The sequence below is a fragment of the Dipodomys spectabilis genome, unplaced genomic scaffold (genome assembly GCF_019054845.1).
Source record: "Dipodomys spectabilis isolate Male_0828 unplaced genomic scaffold, ASM1905484v1 ptg000071l, whole genome shotgun sequence".
NCBI lineage: Eukaryota > Metazoa > Chordata > Mammalia > Rodentia > Heteromyidae > Dipodomys > Dipodomys spectabilis.
In genome coordinates, this window is record NW_024870748.1 from 6889810 (window position 1) to 6898294 (window position 8485).

Genomic DNA, 8485 nt, shown 5'->3' on the forward strand with positions numbered 1-8485 from the left:
CATGCGCTCCATGCCCATCCAGCCACCTCCATCCTGTGTTAAGTGATAGACCCTTGTGGAGGGAACACAGGGAAACCACATATTAGGAAAGTTGGTAAAGATAATCTATAAAAGTTTGAGCCAGAATTTGTGGCCCAGGAGAGCACAAATAAGGTAGGAGGAGATGAGAGCCAAGGCTCTGGGGGCAAGGTGATAGGTCAAAGAAAGTCACCAGGCCCGGAAGTTTCCCAAGGCTAGGTCAACGAGGCCTAATTTGCTGTGTGCGAAGTTGGCCAATGACAGCTAACACATCCGAGGCTCCAGCCCTGACCTATCTCCACTAAGGAACCCGTGGCACCCATTGGTGGGCCTGTTTGCTCTCTCACCTGCTCACCCCACAGATAGGTACACTAATAAAATTCGTCATCATTTGTCACATCATGATTATATACCATTGTTCAGAAAGCTCTGCAACCTCTCTTGTAGTCTAAGGCTCACACTGGAGGAGGCCATTTAAACCAGAGGCATCTGTGTTCCCCCCTTTCCTAGCTCCAAAACCAGGACCCCACCTGGTCACAACTCACAATTCAGCTGCCCTTTCCAACCCACCATCTTGGGATTGAGATCTTCCACCCAAGAAGCATGGTTGCAGAGTGGGTAGCAGCCAGCCCACATTCTCCCTTCCCTGGATCCAAAGGGCTGACACTGACCATTCCTGCTTTAAGGGCCCCATTTTGAGTCACTGGGGAAATATTCAAGTCATAGCTAGACTAGTACACACAGCACCTCTTGTGACATGACTTGAAAATGAAGATTCATAAAGGCCCATCCTGGGCTTGGATCTTTTTTTTGCTGGAGAATGGAGCTTACCAAATCTCTCCTGTATGTTGATTATTTCTGTGGAGGAGACTATGTAGAAAATCCCCTTTTCCTAGTAATTAGGATTCAGGGGTTCTAGTTCCACTTGTACTGGCTGTGTGGCCTTGAGCAAGTCACTTCACCTGTCAGTTATCCGTTCTGTAAACTACTCATACGGCCTTCCTATGAGGTTATGGAGAGAAGGCCATGAGACCAAGATGTGGCAGTCTGTAGACCAGGAAACTGCACAGATAAAAGATAATACTAATGACTGATACAGCATGAGTTCAGCTATAGCTTCACCATTGGAGAAAAGATTGAGGACTCCAATTTATATATAAATAGATAAAACTGAAAGGGTTGGGAAGCAAGTATCTCATTTGGATCTTTCTATCTACACTCCCTGAACCCAAGGTACCTCAAAAAATGCCACAGGGGTATCACAAATGCAAAGCTTGGGCTGGGAAGGTGTCTCATGGTAGAGCGCTTGCCTTGCATTCATGAGGCCCTGGGTTCAATTCCTCGGCACCACATAGGCAGAAAAAGCCAGAAGTGGTGCTGTGGCTCAAGTGGTAGGGTGCTAGCCTTGAGCTGAAGAGCTGAGGAACAGCGCCCAGGCCCAGAGTTCAGGTCCCACGACTGGACCAAAAAAAAAAAACAGAAAGAAAAGCTTGACCCAAAGCAGCCTGTATGGGCTTCTAATATCATTAAACTTGAAGTAGTTACTGAATCAGGTTTGGGAGTTTATTACCTGAGCAGTCACTCAGGCAGTTGGGCTTAGAGAGGCTCCAAGGTAAGGTTCTTTTTTTTTGTGGGGTTGGGGGTAGTGGGGAAGGTTCCCAGGGGCTTGAACTCATGTCCTGGACACTATCCTTCAGTTTTTTGCTCAAGACTAGTGTTCTACCACTTGAGTCACAGCTCCACTTCCAGCTTTTTGATAGTGAATTGAACATAAGAGTCTCCTGACTTTCCTGTCCTGGCTGGCTTTGAACCATGAGCCTCAGATCTCAGCCTTCTGAATAGCTAGGATTTCAGGCATGAGCCACCAGTGCTTACCCCAAGGTGAGTTTTAATATTTTCTTCCTGTCACCTGGCGTGAAATTCTTTTTATTAGGGGGAGGAGGTAGTTCTAAGATTTGAATGCAAGACTTCACACGTGCTAAGCAGGTACTCTACCATTCAAACCATGCCGGCATCATCTAGCCTGAAATGTTTGATCTTTTTTTTTTTTCTTTTCTTTTCTTTTTTAGAGCATTTGTCTTTTTTTATTTTATTTATTTATTTTTTATTTTTTGGGTCCAGTCATGGGGCCTGAAGTGTGGGCCTGGGCCCTGTCCCTCAGCTCTTCAGCTCAAGGCTAGCACTCTACCACTTAAGCCACAGCGCCACTTCTGGCTTTTTTCTTTTTGCTTATGTGGTGCTGAAGAATCAAACCCAGGGCCTCAGGCATGCAAGGCAAGCGCTCTACCACTGAGCCACCTTCCCAGCCCTGATCATTTTTCTAAAGAGGACCTTACATTTCCATTTTGCACCAGGCCCCACAAATTCCATCTCCAGTCTATCTAAATAGTTGCTGAATGACCACAAAAACAACAAACATCCAATTCAAACCCCCTATATACAGATAGAGAAACCTCCATAACAGGCAAGATTGAAAAAAGGTCTTGTCCAAGTCCCATAGCCCATTGAAGCCGGAACCAGGGTTAAATCCACAACATCCTGCTTCAGCTCTGCAGTGGCTCCTGTATTACCTGTAACAAACAGGCCTAGGGAGGCCTGCTGTCATATCTATGACAATGGTGATGGTTTACATACCACCATACCCTGCTCTGAGCTATGTTTCTTGAGGCTTTCAATACTTTTGGGAATAGAAAATGGCATGGGAAAGATGATAAATACATATACAGAGAGAGTTTAAATAGTTCATTTTAAGATAACTAAATCAGTCCTCCATCATTTGAGTGCTAGGTGGCTCCAGCTTTTAAAAAAAAAAAAAAAGTTAAGGCCTAGGAAGTGTCTGGGCTGTCTACACTTCACCATCTAACCCACGTCAGCAACGCATTTTACCAAGTCATTGGGCACTTCCTCAAACCAATAGTTGGGCATTTTAGTGCTCAAAAAATAGAACTATGAAAGATGCAGTAGCAATTGCTTCCTCCCTGTCCATCCTTCCTCCAGTCCCCCACCCCAAGGCTCATGAGAGCTGGGAGTGGGAGGTACTCCCTGCCCCCTGAACTTCTACCCAGCCAGCCCTTGCTCTGAGGCCCACCCAGCTCTTCACTTCCTTGTTTCTTTGTGAAACAGGAACTTAGCAAGCAGCTCCAGTGGGGTAGGATAGGTGGTTGAGACAGCCCCAATGGGCCGTGGCAAGGCTATAAGCTGAAAAGCTGGTTTCTCTCATAGTAAGTCTCAAGCAGCTTTAGGCCGTCCTCCTTGTCACATTTCCTATGTTCTAGGGTTGTTTGGACAGGATATAGGCCAAGAGAGTAGTGTGGCACACAGGACTCCCTCTGTGCATGTCATCTGAGTAGTGAACCTGGTCTCTATCACATATATACACACTATGCTCATATGATTATTGTCTTCACAAAAGCCCATCAAAAGTTGTCACTTGCCCAAGGTCACTCAGCCAGTTGGTGATCACAGGATAATTTGAATTGCGTTTGACTTGCCTTCTTTTCTGGGAACTCTAGCTTCTCTTCCTCTGTAGAGCCAAAAAGAACTGTCTTGTTGAGGCCAAGGACCCACTGCACAGAGACCTCAAAACCTTGGGACAGACTCAAAGGTCAAGCAAAAGCAACCCAACCCTGCCCCTCCCTGCAGATAGGCCCTCCAGTGAATCTTGATCATGTTTTGATATGAGCAGTAAAGTCCAGCCTACTCTTCTGAGGATAATTACCACAACTGCCTGTAGGTGCTTTTTGTTTTGTTTTGTTTTTTAAGCTGAGACCTTATTGTAAAGTCAGAACTTTGGAGATGACTGTCTTTGCCTCCTTTTGTGGCTCCAGAGTGTTTTATGACTGAAAACGAGGTGCCTTTCTGTATGTGCCTGAGGAATGGAGGCTCAAGTCTCCTGCCCCTTGTCTTCTAGCCACTTCTACCCTGATTCTCTCCCTTCGCCCCAACCATTTTGCTTTTCCACATGCTCTATCTAAGTTGACCACCATGAAGTTTGCTTGTGGCTTCTAAGGTAGTCTATTTGTCAAAATATAGCTATTTTAAGGGACTATGTGGTCTCTGATTGGATATTAAGAAGATCACTATTTACTATGGCTTACTTAATTAGTACCATCTGAATATCCAATGTTTCTTCCCTGGAACTAACCCAATCCCATTTACCTGTTCCTGGTCATTCCTAGCCACACAGATGCATTGCATTCTTCCACATACTTGTTGGAAGTCAACTTGCATCAAATCCCCAAGGGCAAATTCCATAGGTGTTTAGTTGTTCACCTAACATGGGCCTGTCTATCTGTATATCACTCCCACTTAACCAGTCCATTACTACAGTGCAGTGAACATGACGCCATTTCCAGATGCTCTTGTCCAATTTGCTACCCTCTGGGCTTGCTTCAGAGTGGCCCTGAAGCACCTAGCCTAGCACAGGACACTAAAAATGCTGTAATGGAAACGCTGCAATTCTTTTACCTCCAGCATCAGAGACACATTAGATGAGGGGTTAATAGCATGGGCCCTGGACCAAGGCCTGACCTGCATTTAAAACTCAGCTCCCACCACTTACTGTCTATGCAGTCTTGAACAGTTCATTTAATCCCTTTGTGCCTCAATTTTCTCTCTACAAAATGGGGAAGACAGAGTTGTAAATTTCAGAGTAATTACAATTTTCAGCAGGAATGTGTGTAGGATTAGGGGTAGGAAGTGAGAGGAAGAATCTTTTGGGAAGACTTCCCAAATAAAGGTATTTCTTCATGTCCAATATCTTCATCTCAAAGCAGAAATGTACCCATTCAAGGATGTGAAGGATGCTTTTACATGTGTCCAGATCCCACCTGACCCAAATAGCCATTCATGAGCATCTACCAAAGAAGAATCTTCAGGGCTGTGTTGGTCAGGGCTGCTCAATGTCAATGCAGACAACAATGACTTTGGTGTCTTTGACAATCCTACACCCAGCCTCTGAGGGTTCAGACTGATTTTGCTATTAGTGAGACCCCCCCACACACAAATACACACATCCCACAATCTTGCACTAAATCAAGTTCTCTTGCTTGGCATTTATACTTCCAGACACATCTTTGCAATATGCATCCCACTTGAAGCTATCTTCCTGAGAGAGTTGTGGCAGAATTAAGGAATATTCCCAACGTCTTAAGGTGGTACTTAAGAAAGAACAAAAGTGCTAGGCAAAGGTGCAAGGAAACCTGAGAGTGATTTATTTCTGTGCCTATAGTAAGCTCCAGGGTCCTGCCTGACAGCCCATTATCAAATTTAAGGTTGTTTTGTTCACTGAACTACTAACTTGGGCCACCTCTTTAGCTGAAGGCTCTATGTAATTGGAATGGAACTATAAAATGTAAATGAACTGCCAGGAAGTGGAAATAAGACTATTAAACAAGTGTTTAGGGCCCATTAGCCCACTGGGGCTTGACCCACTTGGGACTCCAGCCAGTATCACCTGTTGATAGAATAAGGCTGAGGAAAGGCAAGTCTGTATTAAAGAGACCCTGGACCCTCAGAGGGTAGGCTGCTGATCAGAGATCAGATCTGGAAACGGGAAAGGAAGACAGGACTAAAAACATTTATTATCTGTCCAGGGGTCCGTCACCTTTCTGTATTCTCTCCCAGGTGCCTTCACCTCCACATTCCTGCCTTTTCCCCCAAGCCTCAACTACCCAGGGGCCTAGTTTGCTGGTGGCTTTTGAAGTCCCTGCGGTTGGTGGTATGCGAGCTCTACTCAATGCTGGGGCTGAGCAAACAGGAAGTGGGCACATCCTGCCCTCTTGCTGGGGACCAGCCACTGCTTGCTGCACAGACCCAAAAGGCTCTGTGAACTGCTCCGTCCCCTGTGTCTACTGGCTGCCAAAGCTGTAGGTATCTGGAGCCAATGAAATCTAGCCTCATCCCAGTCCCAGACTCAGGCTAGGCTGCTCTCCCACCCCAGATCATGCTGGGCCCCAGGCCTGATAAGTCCATTTCCTTCATGGTGCTAGGCTCCTGCAGGCACAGGTCTGCAAAGCCTTAACTAGCCGCCAAGAGCCTTGGGCAGCCTGGCAGGGTCCTTCAGGCGGGAAAATGATAGCCACTGGAAAAAAAATGATCTGGATCTGAAGCCCAGTATCTTGTTATAAGTCTGCCTTGCAGGTGGAGGAGATGGAGCTAAATGAAATATGGTTTCAGCTTGGGAGAGAAGGATCTTATCTTCCTTTAGCACACCTCCCTCCAACAGAAGGATAGTCTAAGGGTGTGGAGTAGGGTCAGGGAAGGAAGTCATAAGAACATCTTGGGAACTGTGGTGAGCTAGGATTTCACAAGTGCCACAGAAGTCAAAAGCCTTTAAAAGATGTATCTCTGAGGGTTCTTTATGATGTCCCAAGAGGTTAGGAATCAAAGTTTGTGATAGATTATGAACTTCAACTCCTCGTTGAAAACAAATACTCAGATTCATGTTACTCCATGTTTATTTCTCTTTTGTTATCTTTTTCTTTTTTTTGCAGTACTGGGATTTAACTTCAGAGCCTTGCACTTATTAGGCAGGTTCTCTAACACTTGAGCCATTCAACCAGCCCCGAGGTATAAATAAATGATTATGTATGTATGTATGTATTCCCTTATAGCACAGTAATTCCTTTTCTAGATTCTTCCTAAGAAAAGAACTAAATGTAAATGAATATTTAACTTAAGGATGTTCAATGAATAGTTAAAAAACAAACCAGGAAGTTCATCAGCCTGGTGAAATAATCATAGTTTCTCTACCCAATGAGATGCTCAACAGTGAACAAATAACACAGTCAAATGCAGGAGTAATACTCATTAGACACTATGTTAAAAATGAACTATACAACTTGTGGGTGGGTACAGGAGGGAAACACTAGGAGAGACAGGGAAGGAATGACATTGTCCAAAAAGAAATGTACCCATTACCTGACTTATATAACTCTACTCCCCTGTATATCACCTTTATAATAACAATTTAAAAAACAAATACAGTTAAAAATATCTCATAGCATGAGAAAATATCAATGAGTTCCATGTGAAATGTAGATAATGAGAATTTTCAAAATATGTTTTTATTTTTACAACTGCTTTTATTTAAAAGCCTGCTTTATTGAGGTATAATTGACACTCAATAAAATTCACATTTTAAAGTGTATAGTTTGGAACCATAACTATAATCAAAATTGTAAACATATCCATCACTCTCAAAAGATTTTATGTGCTCTTTATGATCTCCTCTTCTCCCTTTCTTACCTCCCCAAACCAATGATCTGCTATCTGTGCAGTATGATCTTCATAAGAAGGAAAAAGGTGTGTAAACAGAAAGGTAACGGATTAAGCCAGACGTGGTTGGCTCAGTCCTGTGATCATAGCTACTCAGGAGGCTGAGACCTTGTGGACTGAAGTTAAAGCCAGTCCAGGCAGAATAGACTGAGATTCTGTCTCCAAATAGCCAGCAGACTGCTGGGCTGGAGGTATACCACACAGTAGAGCATCATGAGCAAGAAAGTTGAGAGAGAGCCCAATGGCAGTGGCACACAAAACAGAAAGGTAACATCCTTAAAACAGAAAAGGATACTCATCTAAAAAGGAAGAAATTATGACCGTTTTTTAAAAAAAAATCATTAGCACACAGTTGTTGTACAAGGAAGGTTTCATTGTGACATACAATGTACCCCCACAACCTCCCTCTGTCCCTCTCCCTATTCTCCCCTCCCCCTGTAACAATTTCAACCGGTTTCATTATTCTATTTTCATATATGCATAATCTATAGACAATTCTAAAAATTTTTTATGTGTTTGCTAAATTCTATGTGATGGATATCACATGCTTTTGTAGTAAGAATAAGTCATTGAAGTTATTAAAATATTTGCCACAAGAGAAGAGAATGCAGCTGAGTTGATAGTGCACTTGCTTAGCATGCAGAAGGCTTTATGTCCCATATTTAGGATTGCAAAAAAAAAAAGTCTTCCACAGATAATCCACAAAATGAGCACATAGACATCTGGTAAATTCTTGAAGCTGGAATGATGTCTCTAGAGTGTCTGCTGCAGGGAGGCATGGTGGTTGAAGAAGTGATGACTGTAGTGATGAGGGTTGGAGGGCTGAGAGCGTCATGCAGATGATTATAATGTGTAGAAGGTGATAGAAGCAGTGCTGATAGCTGGGTGCTGAATGCCGAGGTGGTGGCCGTAGGAGCGCCAATAGCTGCAGGGATGACGACTGTGGGGCTGATGGTAATAGGGGGTGGTGGCTCTCTGGTGATGGCTCTTGATAGGAGTGATGGTAGCAGTGGTGATGGCTATTGAAATGATGGCTCTCAGGGTCATAGTAATGGTAGTGTAGTGATCTTGAAGATACAAAATGATCAGGGGCACTGACTCAGGAGCAGTGAGATTGTCCATCTTCTGTTTCTGGATTTTGATTAGTGAGTATAAGGCTTGAGTAGGAACTTCTAGCAGGATCAATGAT